Source organism: Canis lupus, chromosome 27 (assembly GCF_003254725.2).
Source record: "Canis lupus dingo isolate Sandy chromosome 27, ASM325472v2, whole genome shotgun sequence".
Lineage (NCBI taxonomy): Eukaryota > Metazoa > Chordata > Mammalia > Carnivora > Canidae > Canis > Canis lupus.
In genome coordinates this window covers 16454756-16474796 of record NC_064269.1, presented here as the reverse complement: position 1 = coordinate 16474796, position 20041 = coordinate 16454756, and the positions used below count along the sequence as shown (strand labels likewise).

Here is a 20041-nt window from a genome sequence, read left to right as displayed (position 1 = left end):
ATTTCTTCAGTCTTAGAAGCTAACAAGGTGAAAAAACTCGCCTCAGAGCTTGAGAGGCTTTTACTTGGTGAGTTTAGTAGTAATATTTCACTTTATTTATCTGTTTCTCCAGTTCTTTTGATGTCTTTTTGTCAGGTACTTTATTTGCTGTGAATTTATACAATGAGCAGAAGTGGAATTTGAGTTCACATATTTGCACAGAACACTGAGAAATACTATACAGCAAACAGAAACCTTCCTGGGGGAATCTCGAGAATGTTGTGTATTTTTAAATGGAAGTATCTACTTGTTCCCAGTTTATGCCCTCTGGCCTGAGACTATTATTATATCTTTGTTTTTTTAAAGGTTTTTAACTAGGACCTTTTTGTTATGGGTTTGGTTTGGTTTCTGCATAATGTCAGGTGGCTAATAACAAGTAAACACTGTCAGAGGAAAAGTTGTTACAAAAATTGCTTTTTTTCTCCATGTGGCAGCCTTAAATGCCCTCAAGATTTATGATTTGCCTTTTCTGGTAATTGTTAAAAAGGATAATGCATTACTTCATTTTCTGCATTTTTTTTTTTTCATTTATGAGGAAGCCCCTATATACTTGTATTTAAAATGAAACTCAGGGCAGCCCTGAGTGGTTTAGCGCCGCCTGCAGCCCAGGGCCTGATCCTGGAGACCTGGGATCGAGTCCCATGTTGGGCTCCCTGCATGGAGCCTGCTTCTCCCTCTGCCTGTGTCTCTGCCTCTCTCTCTCTCTGTGTCTCTCATCAATGAATAAATAAAATATTTTAAATAAAATAAAATGAAACTCATTTTCATCTAAATAGGTTTCCACGTATTTTTAAAAATAGACAAAAGGCTGGAGGCAGTTTGTAAGTACAGAAATGCTTGGGACTCAACTTTGCTCCCTAAAGTTCCCCCCCCCCACCCCCACACACTTCCAGGTGTTTCAAGAAAGTATAACCAGGGTCCTGATAAGGAAGAGAATCCAACAAACACGGGCCAGGTACAGTGCATAGTTGTTTAGTGCCGTTAAGGCATATATTCTTTCCATTTTACACCAGAGGGAACTAAAATGTGAGAACCTAAATGTGTTTTCAAGGTTATACCCCTCGTAGCTGACAAAGTGGGGATTGATTTCTGTGGTGCCATTGGTTTAATTTTTCTTGAGAAAGATAACCTATGTATAAAAAAGCCTTAGCTTGGTGTCTGTCACGTGGTAGGTTCTTAATAAGTATAGATTCTCCTTTATCGTTTTCTGAACTTTTCTGCCTCTCTGAAACAATAAACAACAACAAAAAGACCCCAAGGAGATTAGCTGCTGTTTCCCCTCTTTGGGGGAAGGGGCAACTTGATTAAAAGAAAGGAGACTTGCTACATAGCTCTATGCTGCTTTATCTCTTTGTGGCTCAGCAAGAGGGGACGTTCACAGAGGGTTTTTCTTGACTTTCTAACTCTTGTTACTGAAGTACAGTTGACCTACAATGTTACATTAGTTTCAGGTGTACAATATAATGATTTGACAACTCTGTTACTCAGTGCTCCCCATAAGTGGAGTTACCATCTGTTACCATACAATGTGATTACAATATTATTGACTGTATTCCCTTTGCTATACTTTTCATCTCCGTGACTTATTTTATAACTGTAAATTGGTACCTCTTAATCCTCTTCACCTACTTGCCTACCCCCCACAGAGACTTCTTCTATTTTGAATATAAGTGGGAGCTAACAGAGTTATATAAAGCTTAGAGGCCACCTGACCCCTTAATAATAAGGATTATTAAAGGTTTATTTGAAGATCTTTTTATTAAAAATTTTTAAAGATTTTATTTATTCATGAGAGGAACAGAGAGGCAGAGACATAGGCAGAGAGAGAAGCAGTCCCTCCCTCCCGATGCGGAACTTGATCCCAAGACACCAGGATCACAACCTGAGCCAAAGGCAGATGCTCAACCACTGAGCCACTCAGGTGCCCCTTGAAGATTTTTTTTTTTAAATAAGCGTTTCTGGAGCTTAGCTTTGCATATAAGGCCAGGCAGCTCCTGATGCAAAGAAGACGTGGGAGTTCTGACAAGTTTTGGTTAGCAAATTTAGATTTTCAAGTAGTGGTGAGTGTCATCAAGGCCCTTGGGCATATGGGAATGGTCCCTGCAGTGCAGTTCCTATATGCTAGGTTGTGAGTGCCCCCTTCAGGCCCCCCAGAGTTGTGCAGCACAGTGGCCTTGAATCTAAGGGATAATTTCTGAGAAGAGATCATTTTCTACTTGTACAGGTCTTTAAATCTCTTTAAAATCCCATCTATATGTTTTACCATTTAAACACATGATAGCAGGGACACCTGCACCCCGATGTTTCTAGCAGCAATGTCCACAATAGCCAAACTGTGGAAGGAGCCTCGGTGTCCATCGAAAGATGAATGGATAAAGACGATGTGGTTTATGTATACAATGGAATATTCCTCAGCCATTAGAAACGACAAATACCCACCATTTGCTTCAATGTGGATGGAACTGGAGTGTATTATGCTGAGTGAAACAAGTCAATCGGAGAAGGACAAACATATGTTCTCATTCATTTGGGGAATATAAATAATAGTGAAAGGGAATATAAGGGAAGGGAGAAGAAATGGGTAGGAAATATCAGAAAGGGAGACAGAACATAAAGACTCCTAACTCTGGGAAACGAATTAGGGGTGATGGAAGGGGAGGAGGGTGGGGGGTGGGGGTGAATGGGTGACGCACTGAGGGGGGCACTTGACAGGATGAGCACTGAGTGTTATTCTGTATGTTGGTAAATTGAACACCAATAAAAATAAATTTATTATTAAAAAAATAAATAAATAAATACATGATAGCAGGGTGTGCTCCTGGAGTCCCAGGATCGAGTCCCTACATCCAGCTCCCTGCAGGGAGTCTGCTTCTCCCTGTGCCTGTATCTCTGCCTCTCTGTGTCTCTCATGAATAAATAAATAAAATGTTAAAAAAAAAAAATACATCCCCTAAACACATGATAGCAAACATAGTGGCTTCTCAATTGATGGCTCCTCTGGAAGTGAAGTTTGTCTTAATGAAGACAGGCTTTGTGAAGTAGGAGGCATCTCAAGGCATGAATCCAAGGGGAAAGTCCGTCTCAGCAGGTGCCTGAGGAAAAAACTTGGTTGGCTGAGGGAATGGCTCTTGGACACAAGGAGTCAATATTTGCTCAGGTCCTGTGAATCCTTGCCGCCACTAGGTGGCAGGACAGGCAAGAATCCTAGGCCGACCTATAAGGTTAGGAAGCCAGGTCAGCAAAACCTGCAAGGGTGGGAGAGAGTGCAGTAGCCAATCAAGATGCCACAGAGAAAGAATCTGTGGCCTAGAATTTATGTCTCTGTTACTTATTTTAATTATTTACTTTAATTCTGATGAAGTTTCTGGTGATGGAATTTATTACTTATGTGTCCTATTAAAGACATGGATCATAAAATCTTAGCTGTCAAGCCCTTGCAAAATTCTGCCATCAGGGAGGTAAGACACTGTTATACTTACTATATAGATGCACAAATAGAGTTCTGTGCAGAAGTTGGCTTTCCCAAGATTTTACTGCAAGTCCCTGGCTGTTCTTGCTCTTTGAGTTCTAGTTCTGTGCCAACTAAGCTATTGTTTTAAGTGCAGTTTATTTATGGAGATTGGAGGGTGTTCTAAATTGTACCTTCTGGGGCAGCCCGCGTGGCTCAGCAGTTTAGCACCACCTTCGGTCCAGACCATGATCCTGGGGACCTGGGATTGAGTCCCACATTGGGCTCCCTGCATGGAGCCTGCTTCTCCCTCTGCCTGTGTCTCTACCTCTCTCTCTCTCTCCCCCTCTCCCTCTCTCTGTCTCTCTCTTTCTCTGTGTGTGTGTGCGTCTCTCATTAAATAAATAAATAAATAAATAAATAAATAAATAAATAAATAAATATCTTAAAAGAAAATAAATTGTACCTTCTGGTTACCCATAATCCTGAAGGTAGGCCCTATACTACCCAAACCAGGCACTGCTGGTCAACAGGTGGTAATGACTAAACTTGCCAGTCCTGTGACTATAAGAAATGACCTTCATTAGGTCATTACTTAAAATGCAGAACTCTGAAATGTAGCCACCACATTGTGATACTTACAGGATTGAGTGGATTAAAGAGTGCCCAGCATATAATCTAACACCACCTGGAATTAATAAAATGTGTTTTCCTCTGGACCTGCCCTCTCCCTAGTGATTCTTTTTTTTTTTTCTTTTAAGATTTTGTTTATTTATTCATGAGAGAGAGGCAGACACAGGCAGAGGGAGAAGCAGGCTCCATGCAGGGAGCCTGACGCAGGACTCAATCCTGGGTCTCCAGGATCAGGCCCGGGGCTGAAGACAGGCGCCAAACCACTGAGCCACCCGGGCTGCCCTCCCTAATAATTCTTTTCCTATCTGTCTCTTGACTAGAGGATATATGTTATTTGGGCATATTAATGATCAGTTGGACCAAAATGCTAAAACAGGAGAGAGAACTTTCTTTTTTTTAATTTTTATTTATTTATGATAGTTACAGAGAGAGAGAGAGGCAGAGACACAGGCAGAGGGAGAAGCAGGCTCCATGCACCGGGAGCCTGACGTGGGATTCGATCCCTGGTCTCCAGGATTGCGCCCCGGGCCAAAGGCAGGCGCTAAACCGCTGCGCCACCCAGGGATCCTGAGAGAGAACTTTCTTAAAACTGTCTTATGATAACAATGATCTTTTAAAAACTGTTACCATGAGTTACTTATTTTCAAAAGGAGAGCAGTCAGTAAGTGTGCTTTTGAATAGTGGTTTTTGATCTTATTAACCACAATCCAGGATAACACTGTGTGTACATGTACTTGCATGTGTGTGTCTGGAATAAAACTTACCCTTTCTGTGTGCGTATATATTCTGTTTTCTGTCAGACCCACTAATGGGATGAGACCACAGTTTGAAAAATCTTACGCCTTAGAGAAAAATGTGATAAGAAAACATTCTTTTTTGGCAGATTGGCAACATCCAGGGCCAAATTCAAAATGAGAAATTTTAGAAGGTGGGAGAGAGACCGTGAAGTGTCTCTCAAACTGAGAGGGCCCATTGAGACCTGAAAATGAAGCAGGGAATTCCATATAGTTTACACAGAATTTTATTCAGGTAGCTGACACAGGGGGGATTGGGTGGAGGACCATCCATCGCAGCTGCATAGTTATTCTCCACAAAATCCAGACCTTAGTCTACAGGTTGTTTTTTTTTTTTAAGATTTTATTTATTTATTCATGAGACACACACAGAGAGAGAGAGAGGCAGAGATACAGGCAGAGGGAGAAGCAGGCTCCATGCAGGGAGCCTGACTGGGACTCGATCCCCGGTCTCCAGGATCAGGCCTTGGGCTGAAGGTGGTGCTAAACCGCTGAGCCACCCAGGCTGCCCAGCCCACAGATTTTATAGAGGGAGGGACACACAGAAGGGCACTGCAGTGAGACCAAAATGTTCATGTGTATGTACCTCAAAGGGCTTATGGGCACCTAATTGACAGCTACTCTTTAGTCAGATCTTGTGGCACTATCTGTGTATCAGGAAGGATGGAGGATTGTATTATCTCTAACAGATTCATGGGAGGCCAAAACAAGCTTTCCCCCATCCTGGCCTTGGTGGGCATCTCTAAGGGATGTATACGAATCTCCAAAGGACTGAGGCCACGTAGTGCTAAGAGAGGTCATTGAGTGAATAAGAACAAGTTGGAGGGCCAAGACGGAGTCGGTATTGTCAGCACTTCTACAGAAGAAGAACTTGAAACATGCAAGTTTGGGTCGTAGACCCAACGTGCTTCGGTTGGGGCATTGTCATTTTTATCAGCTCTCTCTACACCTACTTGTGCCAGAGCTATGATTAAAGGCAGTGAGAACAGAAAGAAAATGTAACATAGGTACTGTGAATCACAGCTAACAGTCTTGCTAAAACTTTTACTCACCCTGTATTTCTTCTGCGGGTAGTAGGTTTTAGACTTATTTCTTGCAATTCCTGGATCGGTGGGCTTGTGATAATTCACATCACCTAGCAAATCCACTTGAGACAGCTTTGGAAATTCAGGTGTGAATGAGCAGACTGCTGCCTCCCTGGTGCTGGAGCAAGGAGCAGTGTCGACTGGTGCTGCCCTGTTCATAACTTGGTATCTGTGACCTTGTTTGCTCCTCCAAACCCTGTGAGAGAAAAGAGGAAATTGTTTTTGTTCAATATGGCCACCAGTAACCAAAAAAGCAAACAAAACCCAGGGATCTGAAAGGTTACCTGGCTTGCTCACAGTCACATAGCACGTAGAGGAGATGCTAGGTCTGCCTTACTACTAAAAATCTTGATACCAAAACCTTTTATAATACGAAATTGAAAATGTCAACGTCAAGAGTATTTTTATAGTGGGTTAAATACAAATTAAAATACCAATTCTTTGGAAATCAAGTTCAAGAGCATAGCACAAGAAAGTATCCTTCATCTATCATTGTTTAAAGGCAAATAACCCATTCTTACAAACTTTGTCCCTCAGGTATTGAAGATGCCTTCATTGGTAGAACATTGATCCTGTCCCCACAGATGATTTATTTTTTTTACTCTGTGCAGCAAACCTGGAAGCCTGTGCCTGTGTTTTATGATTTGTCTTGACTGTCTTTGTTCTCAAAAACCTGTGCCATAGCAGGGCAGGTGGTATCATTGTTGGCAGTATTGAGGTCTGAAAAGGGTGTGAGAATTTAAATGAGAGCTTGGATCTTATGATCACCTGCCCACTTCTTTGCAGAAGCATTAAACCATGAGGGCAGAGTAACTGAAACTTTTGGGTAAAAACCCAAGGTCTAAGCAGCCAACTCAACATGCAGAAATGTTATTTGAATTGTGATTTTTTTTCCTTTCTGTCCGAATTTTGTTTTTTCTCTTTACTCTCTTCTCTTCTCACTCCATGCCCAGCATGGAGCCTGGGACAGGGCTATGACCTCATGACCCTGAGATCAAGACCTGAGCTGAGATCAAGAGTCAGACACTTAACCAGCTGAGGCACCCATGGACCCCCCAACTTTCTTTTAAAGTTTTGCCTAAGCACATCTTTTCATATGACCCAATAAAGCATGTTATGTAAATAAACACTGGATTTATCAGTGGCTTTTAATTGTAGTTGGCCTTATCCAGCTGAACTTCATGATTCTACAAAAGATTAAAGAAAAAGGATAAGTGTAAGTAGGACATTTAGATCATAACCATTGAAAGACTGATTCAATTATTTAAAAAAATGAGGGCAGCCCTGGTGGCCCAGCGGTTTAGCGCCGCCTTTGGCCCGGGGTGTGATCCTGGAGACCCAGGATCGAGTCCCACGTTGGGCTCCCTGCATGGAGCCTGCTTCTCCCTCTGCCTGTGTCTCTGCCTCTCTCTCTCTCTCTCTGTGTCTGTCATGAATAAATAAATTAAGTCTTTTTAAAAAAATGAGGAGAGTAAAGTTTATTAATAGTTTCCTATGTGTCAGACAGTGTTCAAAGTATTTTACCCATTTTATCTTATGAAATCTCCTTAAAATCCAATTGAAGGTCAGTATATTCGGATTTTTACAGATGAGGAAACCAAGCTATTAACAGTTTAGGTTAATAAATTAATGTCTCATAAACTTGAGGGTCATATTGTTGTGATAAGTGGTAGAGCCAAGTATAATCTGACTTGTGATCTTAAACTTTTGGTAACTGTTATATAGCCTCCCCCTGTGAAAGAAATTAAACTCATAGAAAAATGGGTCCTTATTGTAGTTTTATTAATTTACAGGTTGAACTTGTACACCTCACTTCATCTCTTTTTACCTTTGTGTCCTTAGCTCTAAATTGTGCATAATATCTATTCTGCCTACAACTTCCATTTGCAATAGAGATTAAAAGCTAGAATAGTATAGTGACCCTAGGGCAGGACACATTGTAGAAATTAGAGGTGATACAGAAGAGGTAAAGACAGTAGAAAGTGCTAGAAAGTAAAGGTTTTTAAAGCTTGTATGTAAAATGTTGGTTTTTCTCTCAACGTGGAAACTGTCAGGGTAGCCTTGCAGGTACCATCTTCATGGGAAGATGAGTGGGAGGGGGCTGTAAGTAGAGTGTGGGGAAGTAGCACTGTTAGCGATCAGAGGACAGATGTAGAGGGATGTCCTGTGGGTGCTACTGCTCAGTGGAGGCAAGCCACATTAGACAGCAGCAAGACAAGAGAAGGCTGCAGTGGTGGGGGAAGTTAGGATGAAGCATAACCACAGGTAGTATATTTACAGTGAGTAGCCATTTGCTTAACCAGGCAAATGTTGGTAGAAGAGGTGAGAACTGGGTAGAGGAATTCCATAACTCTTTAGGTTGATATTTGGTAAAACCAAGGTATTTTGAGGCAGGAATGGATAATTCAGTCATTTGTGATGGAGAAGAATGTGTGTGATGCTCTGAATCAGTGGTCGGTGTACTTTCTACCACTGTCTTATTGTCTCCATGTCCACAATGGCCTCAGCAATGATGCGCTGAGGCCAGTTTATCTAATTACGTGATTTTTATATTTGTGTTCTTAAGCTTTGAACAGAGTATAAATTGCCTTCAGGACTCTTTCTCAGGAATCTCTCTCTCTCTCTCTCTCTCTCTCTCTTTTTAAGATTTTATTTATTTGACAGAGTGAACACACAATAGGGGGAGTGGCAGGCAGAGTGAGAGGGAGAAGCAGACTCCCCACTGAGCAGGGAGCCTGATGCACGGCTCCATCCCAGTTTGTGACCTGAGCTGAAGGCAGACGGTGTACCTAGCTGTATCCTATTCCAGGCATATTCATGTATTCCTCAACAGTGTGATGTGCTGGAGAGCACCATGATTGGAAGAACAGCTAGGCATGTCCCAGTCAGGAGAGGCCTTTTTTTTTTCCCCATTGAACGACTCTTCCTGTGTAGATCTTAAACTGCTGGTAGCCAGGCTATGATGTCCCCAAACCAATATGTGTATGTGTGCACATGTATTATAAGGAATTGGCTTGTGTGTTTATGGAGTCTGGCAAGTACAGATCAGCAGTGTGGTCTAACAGGCTTGAGACCCGGGAGAGCCAGAGATGTAGATGAAGTCTGAAAGCAGTCTGCTGGAGACTTCTCTTTTGGGAAGGCTGGTTTTTATTGTTGTTGTTGTTCTGAGTTGTCAACTGATTGAAAGAGGCCTACCACGTTATGGAGGGCAGTCTGTTTAGTCAGAATTCACTCATTTAAATGTTAATCTTATCCAAAAACACTTTCCAAGTGGACACATAGAATTAACCATCACACCCCTCTATTATAAGCAAGGCCTTAATAGGACATTAGAGCCCTTACCACCTCATCCTCCGAACATCTCTTAATTGCCACCATTTTTTGTTCAGTGTGTTTGGTAGAAATCCTACTACCTGTTTGAATCGAATTAATGGATAAGAAGGTACTTTTAAAATTGCTTAATAGTTTACAAATGCCAGGAATTTAGGGAAGTGGTAAGTGGAGAGGGTGTGGGTAGAGTTTAGTGTAAATGGGTGTTTGGCCACCTGTCATGAGGAGTAAGTACAGTTTGGCAAGAGAACAATAAACCTTTGTTTTTGTGACTGGACTTTGCAGTACCATACACAGTGTGTGTGTCAGAGGGGTTCTTTTTAGAAACTTCTCTTAGATCTGCAGGAAAAATCCCATCTTCATTCTGGGGCAGGGAGTCCCATCTTGGTGTGGGGCCTTTAGAACTTTGGTTCTGCTACCTAACCACTGAATTCATAACTGCCAGCCCTGCTGCTGGCTGTCTGAGAGACTCCTTAGTGGTTCTGTGGCTCATGGGTTGAAGAATTGCATAGATAAACACAACTTGATTACATAGCAGCTATCTTCTGGGCCATATTGTCTCATAACCTTCGGAGAATCTAATGATTTGGAGGTCGTGATTTTGTTGCTAATATACTTACATGTAGAGCAACCACAATTTTAATTCTAACAGTTAATATAGAATGGTATTTTGCACCCACTTGCTCAGTAAATATTTGGAAAACTTTATTCTTTTTTCTCTCACTTCTGATGTTCCCTGCAGCTCACATGTAAGTGCCTGTGGAATGAAGAATGCCATATTACTTTTTGTCCTAGGAGAGATGAAGTAAATAGAACTTTTAGATTCCCTTGAGAGAAATTTTAAATGAGATTAATCTTAGTATCACAGTGGAAATAAAGTGCTTAGTACTCAATATTACATACCACCTTTTAGAATGTTTTTATAACTGAAATCTTTCATTTTACTGTAGAGAGTCTTTCTTTCATTTGACTTGCAGAAACGGTGGTAGTTTTATTTTCCAGTGAACTCTTACAACAAAATGTTCATTAATTAAAAATAGCTGCCCATACAGGAAACAGCTCATATAGCAGCTCCTGACACTGTTCTAAAAACAGACATGGGCTGCTCTGAGTGCTAAAGAGGAATGAATGCTGAAGACCATGTGAACAAATTCAGGTAAAAGCATGCTATTTTTTAAGAAGGATCTGTGTGCTTTTCTATTCATGTTTTTCTGGTTATTAGAGTCATGTGCTTACTATTAAAAAAATTTATAGCAATGTATTCTGTAGAAAGTGAAATTTCCACCCAAATTGTGGTGTCTAGTTAGTTTGGTTTCTACCAATTTTTTTTTCCTGTGCGTATACAGACAGTATAGACTTATTTTTTAAATGGGATTATACATTCTTTCAACTTGGTTTTTCATTTATATGTATTGGAAATTTTCCACTTCAAATTTTTCAAAATCCTCTTTCTTTATGTTTTTTTTTTTTTAATGAGTTTTATTATTTATTTATTTATTCATGAGAGACAGAGAGAGAGAGACAAAGACACAGAGGGAGAAGTAGGCTCCATGCAGGGAGCCTGATGCAGGACTCGATCCTGGGACTCCAGGATCACGTCCTGAGCTGAAGTCAGGCACTAAACCACTGAGCCACCCAGGCATCCCCCTCTTCCTTTTTTTTAATTTAAGTTAGTATAGTATTTCACTGTATAGCTGTACTACAATTTGCTTAAACCTGTTCTCTATTAATAGACTTGTGAGTTTATTATTCTTTTTCCTTTAAAGTCAATGTTTTTAGGGCAGATGCACTTGCAATTGAACAAAGTTAAACGAAATATTGATAGTATTATATATTGAGACTTTATATTATGTGTGTCTGGAACTTTACTAAGCATTATACTGTAAAAATTAGAATAATTCTGTGTTATGAGAGATTTTTTACTGTCTGCAATCTCGAGTTGCAGAAAGCCTGCAGGATCCTTGGGTGCCATCATGACCATTCCTAAGATGAACTGAAAAACAAGGGTAAAAAGGGGTGACAGGTAGACACGTGAGAACCCTTTAAATCCAGGGGAGCTAAGCACAAGAACAGTAGATGTATCAGCATAAGGGAAAGCAGAGTTGAGAAACTCTTACTGGTGTTACTGGTGTTAAAAATCTTTGCTGGTTGCCATAACAACTGGCTTCAGAAGACCTGCCATCTTAACCTTTGTGACTGTGCTTTGAGGATTTCCTGGCTATCGGCACAGACTGCTTGGTATTTGTGTCCTCTGCCTCTCTTCCAAATTCCTGTTGTGATTTCTGTCTGATACGCAGGGCCTTTGCTCAGATTTGTCTGTACTCCTGGTGTGTCTTGCTGAGCACCGAGAGATGTCAGCTAATGTTGAGATTCCCATCCCTGGCCAGTCCTCTCTGATGGCTTGTATAGCTGCACGTTGCTTTCTACTGAAAGTGGAAACTTTTCAATTTTTGTCTCTATTAGTGACTTGGACTCTAAGAAAAGTCTCCTGAGACTTAGAAGGTATATTTCATTTGCTTAAATGGCTGTTGCATAGATCCTAGGTATGATAGGTGATAGGTTAAAATTTTAGAGGGGGGAAAAAGTTTATTGCGTACTATAGTTCTTCATAATTAAGTAGTTTAGTGTGACTAGAGAGAAGCTCTAAAGCTTAAAATACCATTGAAAGCAACTTGTTGGGTTATTTATGGCCCTGTGATAAACCACTCTGAAACTTGATAGTCTAATAAAACAGTTTATCTCATGATTCAGTGAGTTGACCAGGAGGTTCTGTTCTCTGTGGTGTCAGCTGGGTGCTGGGATGGCAGTGGTCCTCTGAGGTTTGCTTGGGAGGTGAATGCCCACAAGTGTGGTTCATTGGAGGTGATCGCCAGAATGACGACTTACCACAGTGTGCTCTCTGGCCCCTCACACATGCAGACTAGACTCGCCCCCACACAAGAGTGCCACAAGTCTCACTCCGCTGCTAGGTTAGCTTGAGTCCAGGAGCTCGTCTAAATCAGGTCCAGGTGCAGATGAGGCTCTTTGGGTACAACTAGTCTCAAACCAAATACCTATGAACTAAAGGCACAAGTTATTTGCTCTCCTCCCCCAACCCAACATGCAATGACAAGGTAGGGACAGGAGAATTATGAGAGACACTCCCCTTCAAAAAGGCATTAGACAGAAGAAGTCACAATGCTGATATGCTGCTGGTGGGAAGGTAAAATGGTGCCATCGCTTTAGAAACAGTCTGGTAGGGGCACCTGGGTGGCTCAGTGGTTAAGCGCCTGCCTTAGGCTTAGGTCATGATCCTGGGGTCCTGGGATTGAGTCCCGCAGTGGGCTCCCCTCAGGGAACCTGGAAATATGCTGGGTGTAAGAAGCTAGTCACAGAGCACATAGTAGGAGTCCATTTATATGAAATGTCCTATATAGGCAGATCTATAGAGACAAAGTAGATTAGCAGCTTCTTAGAGCCAGTGGGATTGGGTATATAGGGGATGAAAACTAAGGGTACAGGTTTCCTCTTGAGGTGATGAAAATGTTTTAAAGGTATCTGGTTGACCCCCCGCGTCCCCGGTGTGGCGTGGGGCGGGGCAGGTGGGAACCCCCTGGGCGCCTGTGGGGTTGTAAAAAAAAATAAATAAATAAATAAATAAATAAAGGTATCTGGTTGTATCTGTGGATATACTAAAAACCTCTGAATTGCAAACTTTAAGTAAATCGTAAGGTGAGTGAATTATGTCTCAGTAAAGCTGTTACTTAAAAACAAATCAAAAACAGAAGGGGGAAGTGGGAGACACCTAGCAGTCCCTGTTCCACAGCAGTTCTAAAATCCAGTTAGGTAAATGTCAGTGGTTTCTTGTTTAGGGACTAGTTTTTTGTTTGTTTTTTTGGTTTTGGGTAGGGGGAGAAAAGAGGGGCAAAGAGCAGAGGCAGAGGGGGAGTGGGAGAAGGAATTTCAGTCTCACAACTCCGAGATCATTACCTGAACTGAAATCGAGAGTTGGATGTCCAACTGACTGAGCGACCTGGCACCCCAGGACTGGTTTATAATCTGGGTAGTTCTTCATGGCTCTTGTCTGTCTACTCTCTAGGCTCTTGGTTATGTCCTCTGAATCTTACATTTCCATAAGAAATGACTTACGTTTGTAGGCTTTTGCTATCTGAATAAAGGCCCTGGTATTTCTCATTTTGAACTATGTCTTTTTAGTCACACTGATGGTGTTTTTCCATTGATAGGTTTTAGAGTTTTTAGGAGTTATTCCCATGGATTTCTTTGGGTACAACTAGTCTCAAACCAAATACCTGTGAACTAAAGGCACAAGTTATTTGCTCTCCTCCTCCAACCCAACATGCAATGACAAGGTAGGGACAGGAGAATTATGAGAGACACTCCCCTTCAAAAAGGCATTAGACAGAAGAAGTCACAATGCTGATATGCTGCTGGTGGGAAGGTAAAATGGTGCCATCGCTTTAGATTTCTTTGGGGTTTGCAAGTTTAGATTAAAGCCATTCCCACAAATTTCTTTGAGACAGGGGTCTACCTTGAATTGCCTTTAAGTCAGGGCATTGTGTGAAAATACCATTAAGATTCTTACAAGCTCAGGGCACCTGGGTGGCTCAGTTGGTTAAGTGTCTACTTTTGGCTCAGTTCATGATCCTGGGACCTGGGATCGAGCTCCACGTTTGGTTCAGTGCTCAGTGGAGAGTCAGCTTCTTCCTCTCACTATGGCCCCCACCCCGTTTGTGCTCTCTCTCTCTCTCAAATAAATAAAATCTTTATTTTTTAAAATTTATTTATGTATTTTAAAGATTTTATTTATTTATTTATTATTTATTCATGAGAGACACACAGAGAGAGAAAGAGAGAGAGGCAGAGGGAGAAGCAGGCTCCATGCAGGGAGCCCGATGTGGGACTCGATCCCGGGTCTCCAGGATCACGTCCTGGGCGGAAGACAGGTGCCCAACCACTGAGTCACCCAGGCGTCCCGTGGATATATCTTTTAAAAGCAACTCAATGACCTAGAAATAGCTTATATATGTCACCAAAATAAAATGCGGCTCCTTTTTATTTCCTCTAAATTCTTTTTTTAACTCTTTTTTTTTCCTAAATATTTTATTTATTATTCATGAGATGCACACACAGAGAGAGAGAGAGAGAGAGGCAGAGACACAAGCAGAGGAAGAAGCAGGCTCCATGCAGGAAGCCTGACGTGGGACTCGATCCCAGGACTCTGGGATCACACCCTGAGCCAAAGGCAGACGCTTGACCACCGAGCCACCCAGGTGTCCCATATTTCCTCTAAATTCTGCTTGAAAAGGAACCAAATAGTTCCCCTTTTGTTCATTTCACTACTCTCATATTTTATCATAGGCGGCTAACGTGAACCAGTTGGTACTTTCAATATTCTTCCTGAAATTCTTGGATCCATGCGTTCATTAGGTGCCCTGTTTCTGTTTTTGTTAAAGATTTTATTTACTTATTTTTGAAAGGGAGAAAAAGAACAAGCACAAGCCAGGGGGGGAGGATCAGAGGGAGAAGCAAACTCCCCATTGAGCTGTAGTCTGATGCCACACTGAATCCCAGGGCACTGGGATCATGCCTTGGGCAGAAGGCAGCTGCTTAACCGACTGAGCCACCCAGGTGTCCCCATTGGGTACCCTTTCTGTTTCCATGTTACTGCATGCTTTGGGTTTGCTAATTATTCTGCTAGCACGTGATGTAGTTTCCCTTTCTTCAGCCACCGGTAACATTTCTTCACTATTTCAGATCTTTATTAACTGTCTCCTCGAGATTCTTCTAACTTCTGACCCCCGCCTGGACCCAAAGCCAGTATATACTTTGAGTTTTTGTTCCAGCCCCTCTTTTTGAACCAAACTTTATTTTGGTTATCTATTGCTGCAGAACAAATCGCCCCTAAATTTAGTGGCTTAGGACAGCAACTATTCTTTTGCTCATAACTTTGGGATCTGGCTGGGGTTTGGTAAGGATGGCTCATTTCTGGTCTGCGTGCTGTCTGCTGGGATAGCTTGACTGGGGTTTTAAGATTTATTTCCAAGATGGCGCACTTGTAGGGATGGCAACTTAGTGTTGTCAGCTGTGATTTTAGCTGGAGTTGTCAGCTGGGCCTTCATTCTTTTCCATGTAGGACTTTCTCATGCATGTAGCTATTTGTACCTTTTCATAACATGACAGCTGGACTCTGAAAAGGAAATAGAAATTGCCAGGATTCTTAAATATTTAGCTCAGAACTAGTGCAATGTCATTTCTGCTCTTTTTTTTTTTTTAAGATTTTATTTTTTTTTTTTATTTTTTTTTTTTTAAGATTTTATTTTTTAAAATTTTTATTTATTTATGATAGTCACACACACAGAGAGAGAGAGAGAGGCAGAGACACAGGCAGAGGGAGAAGCAGGCTCCATGCAGGGAGCCCGACGTGGGATTCGATCCCGGGTCTCCAGGATCGCGCCCTGGGCCAAAGGCAGGCGCTAAACCGCTGCGCCACCCAGGGATCCCATTTCTGCTCTTTTCTGTTGGATAGTCATTCAAGGAGGTGGAGAGAGACCTCTTGGTGTGGGAATAGTAGCTAAGAATTTGTGGCTGTCATTAACTCACTGTAATCTGTTAGGGCTATTTTTCGGTTTTGTTTTTAGTGTTTTTTGTTTTGTTTTGTTTTGTTTTTGTAGTACTGAAAAGACATTCTTTAAGTTACAAGTTGGTGAAAAGTAGTTGTTTATTGGATAAAGGTTCAAGCTCTGGAAGGAGGTTAAAAGAAACATTTACATATAAAGAACCTCTCAATATCTGTTTGTGGAAATTTTAAATGTATTTCACTGTTAGGGCTATTTTTCGGTTTTGTTTTTAGTGTTTTTTGTTTTTTTTTTTTTTTTTTTTGTAGTACTGAAAAGACACTCTTTAAGTTACAAGTTGGTGAAAAGTAGTTGTTTATTGGATAAAGGTTCAAGCTCTGGAAGGAGGTTAAAAGAAACATTTACATATAAAGAACCTCTCAATATCTGTTTGTGGAAATTTTAAATGTATTTCACAGGTGGACCAAAGTCATTTTTTTCAGGTAGAATTAAATTTCTCATTAGCAGAATGTAGTCTTTAGCACCTTTGTTGTAGCAAGATTTGGATGTGACAGGGATGTCTGAATGCATTTATAATTTTAATTGGTCTAAAAACTGAACTGGTTATTTTTAGCAAAGGTTGCCTTATATATTATCAAAGGTAGAGAAATAACCCCCTTCTACAGACTTTCCTTCTTCTGATAGGGACTAAATGCTGTTTAGGAACTGTGGACGATGAAAGGCAGACTGGGTGCATTGTAGGAATGTTTGTGGTAAAGGCAGAAGTGTATAATGAGGTGGAAGGATCCCAAGGTTTTCTACCATTTGGAGCTTTTGTGCGCAGCTGTTTCCAGATTGGTAAGAGAGGACAGAACAAACGGCAGAAGTGGCCTCTGGGTGTGTTTATTCACCCGAGTCTCGTATTAGGTTTGCTCATACAGGCTAGTGAATGGCTTCCTGAACTTGTAAAACACTTAGGTTAGTAGATTTTTCCCTATCCAAATTGGAGGTGTGCTTAAAAAAAAAAAAAAAAAAATCAAACAGTACTTTATTACAGTAGTGATTCAAGAGTTTAAATATAACTTGTAACTTTACCAAAAGAATCTAGTGTGAAATCTTTGGTCTCTGGTTCCTGTTTTTAGCTTAGAATCATTTGATTGAAAGCTTTTGGTTTTGGTTATACATTATCTGATAGTACTGATAAGATGTTGTTAAAGATAAAATAATTTGAATATTTTTCTTTAATGTGATCATTTGTAAAAATGTTTAGGGTAGCACTAGTTTCCCTTTCTTTTAATTTTTACTCCCCTACATCTAAGTAGTTGTCAGGCTGACTAATAATGCACTTCCTCCTGTTTCTCCCCCTCTCTCCTTGGTTCCTTCTATTTGTTTTTCTTCTTTATTCTCCTCCTACCCTACCAAGTCTGGTGCAGTGACCTATTCAGGAGTGAGATTGTGGATAGTGTGGCTAAGATGACCATGATACATGTATTTTATTCTGTAGAAGAATCCTTCCAGCTGCCAATGTCAAACTTCCCTGGCATAATAATCATCACGACCATGAGGGACGCCTGGGTGGCTCAGCAGTTAAGCATCTGCCTTCAGCTCAGGGCGTGATCCTGGAGTCCTGAGGTCGAATCCCTCATTGGGCTCCCTGCAGGGAGCTTGCTTCTCCCTCTGCCTTTGTCTCTGTGCCTCTGTCTCTGTCTCTCTTTCTCTGTCTCTCATGAATAAAGAAGTAAAATCTTAAAGTCACGAACCATCAATTTAGCAAATGATGCTCATGCTCTTGATTTTCAGAAATTGTCTTCCTCTGTTTCTCCATTAAAATTCCTTTTGCTTTGGGATATCCTAAGTACTCATCAATCTATCAAGCAATTATTGTATGTGAACTGATAAAGCATTCTAGGAGACATGGAGGTAAGCAGGAAATGGTCACTGTTAATTGCTCCCCAGTTTCTAGTCTTCAGATTCTTCTTTCTCAGTCAGATTTGAAAGCTAGGCATAGTTTTTTGAAGACTTGGATCATACACTTTTAGAATGTTGATAGTCTCTGAATTATTTTGGTACTCTTCTACCTTCACAGCTATACTCATCATTAATAGGACCTTACTTATTTTAGGGTTTGTACAACTTACTGTGGTCTCACGATTTTGAACTCCGGTTGTTAAGAATGTATTCTTGTGTATTTTTAAAAGTTGTTCATTTCCCTGGGTGGGTACATAACTTCCTAGTTACCTTAAAGGTATTTTCACTGAATTCTTATTTCTAGGCTAAGTAATTTTAATCTCTTCAAGATTTTCTTATATCTCGCTTTTCCCTGCAGCGTTCATAGATTGTCCAAATAGTACATTTACTATTCGACAGAATTTTTTCCATTTGACCTGCCCTCTCTAGATATCTAAGCAGCAACATTCAAAAAGTTGTAGAAAAGACTACAACTTAATTTTCAAAAATATAATTCATAAAATAATGTAGGACTTGGAGAGGACCTTTGAAAATATATCATTTAGAGTCCTCCTCTTATTCTTATTGCACATGTAATGCACAGGTTTGATACACAGAAAAAATATAATCAAGAAAGGGAAGAAGTGCTCCATGTAACAGGAGGGTATGTACTCTATCCTTTAAATTTCCAATGTGTCCTGTTTACTGTTTTAATTGCAGAATTACCTGTAATGTCCTTTTATTTCTTTGTAAATAATGGGAAGCCAGTCTTCCAGCAAAATCTGCTTATTTGTCCCAAATGAATATACTTGTGTTTGTGCAACTCTTGATTTTTAATTTTAGTTAGCCCAGAACATTTGATTTCCTAAACCTGTTTAGACAATTGCATTTTATTTTGGTGACATATATAAGCTATTTCTAGGTCATTGAGTTGCTTTTAAAAGATATATCCACGGGACGCCTGGGTGACTCAGTGGTTGGGCACCTGTCTTCCGCCCAGGACGTGATCCTGGAGACCCGGGATCGAGTCCCACATCGAGCTCTCTGCATGGAGCCTGCTTCTCCCTCTGCCTGTGTCTCTGCCTCTCTCTCTCGGTCTCTCCTGAATAAATAAAATATTTAAAAAATAAATAAAAGATATATGCATAAAAAGTACAAAGTGCTGATGAAAGAACTAAAAATAATAAATGGAGAGACATACTGTGTTCATGGATTGAAGACTTTTGATACAATAAAGATGACAGTTCATACCTGTTAAAATTCTAGTAAGATTTTTATAGGTATAGATAAGATGATTATAAAATTTACATGGTAAGGCAAAGCAACCAAAACAGCTGAAAAAGTTTTGTAAAAGAAGCATAATGTGGGGAGAATCACTCTAATTTTAAGACGTTATGTAGCTATGGTAATCAAGACTATCGTATTGCCAGAGTGACAAATAGGTCAGTGCAACAGAATTAAGAACCTAGAATTAGCCCCACACAAGCAAAGCCGATTGAATCTTGACAAAGGTGCAAATACAATGTGTCCTTTTTAACAAATGGTGTTAAAGCAATTAGATATCTATGGACCAAAAAAAATAAATAAATAAAATGAACTTCACCTAAACCTTAGACTATATCCATGAATTAATTCAAAATAGGTCATCAATTTAAATATAAAACATAAAACTGTAAAACTTTTTAAAGAAAACCTATAACAGGTGTGCCTGGATAGCTCAGTTGGTTAAGCGTCTACCTTTGGCTTAGGTCATGATTCCAGGGTCCTGGAATTGAGCTGCATGTTAGGCTTCCTGCTTCTCCTTCTCCCTCTACCTGCCCCTCCCCCTGCTTGTGCTCTCTCTCCCTCTCTCTCTGTCAAATGGATAAATACAATCTTAAAAAAAAGAGGAAAACCTATGAGAAAATCTTTTAGACCTAGGACTTATCAAAAAGTTGAGCCATGACACCAAAAAGCATAAAAACCATAAAAGAAAAAAAACTGATAATGGGACCTCATCAAAGTTTAAATCTTTTGGCTGTGTGACTGTTAAAAGAGCAAAAAGACAAGCTGTAGACTGGGAAAAAAATATTTGAGAACTGTATATTTGACAACAGACTCTATTTAGAATATATAAAGGACTCTCAAAACTGAACAGTTAAAAAAAAAGAAAAACCTTAACAACCTAATTTAAAAATGAGCAAGCATCATAAAGATATACAGATAACAAAA

At 40.4% G+C, this 20041-nt stretch overlaps 1 protein-coding gene across 4 annotated transcripts in view; it reads left to right on the top strand.

Annotated features, from left to right (window-relative positions):
* FGD4 (FYVE, RhoGEF and PH domain containing 4) overlaps window positions 1–20041 on the top strand; it is a 214961-nt gene that overhangs the window by 47198 nt on the left and 147722 nt on the right. Inside the window, exon 1 of one of the 4 annotated variants that reach the window (XM_049102296.1) lies at window positions 10442–10485. The exons of the other annotated variants lie outside the window; for them this stretch is intronic. The gene's annotated coding sequence lies outside the window, so the exon portion shown is untranslated. Of the gene's footprint in view, window positions 1–10441; window positions 10486–20041 lie in introns of those variants that run through there. 4 annotated transcript variants of the gene reach the window in all.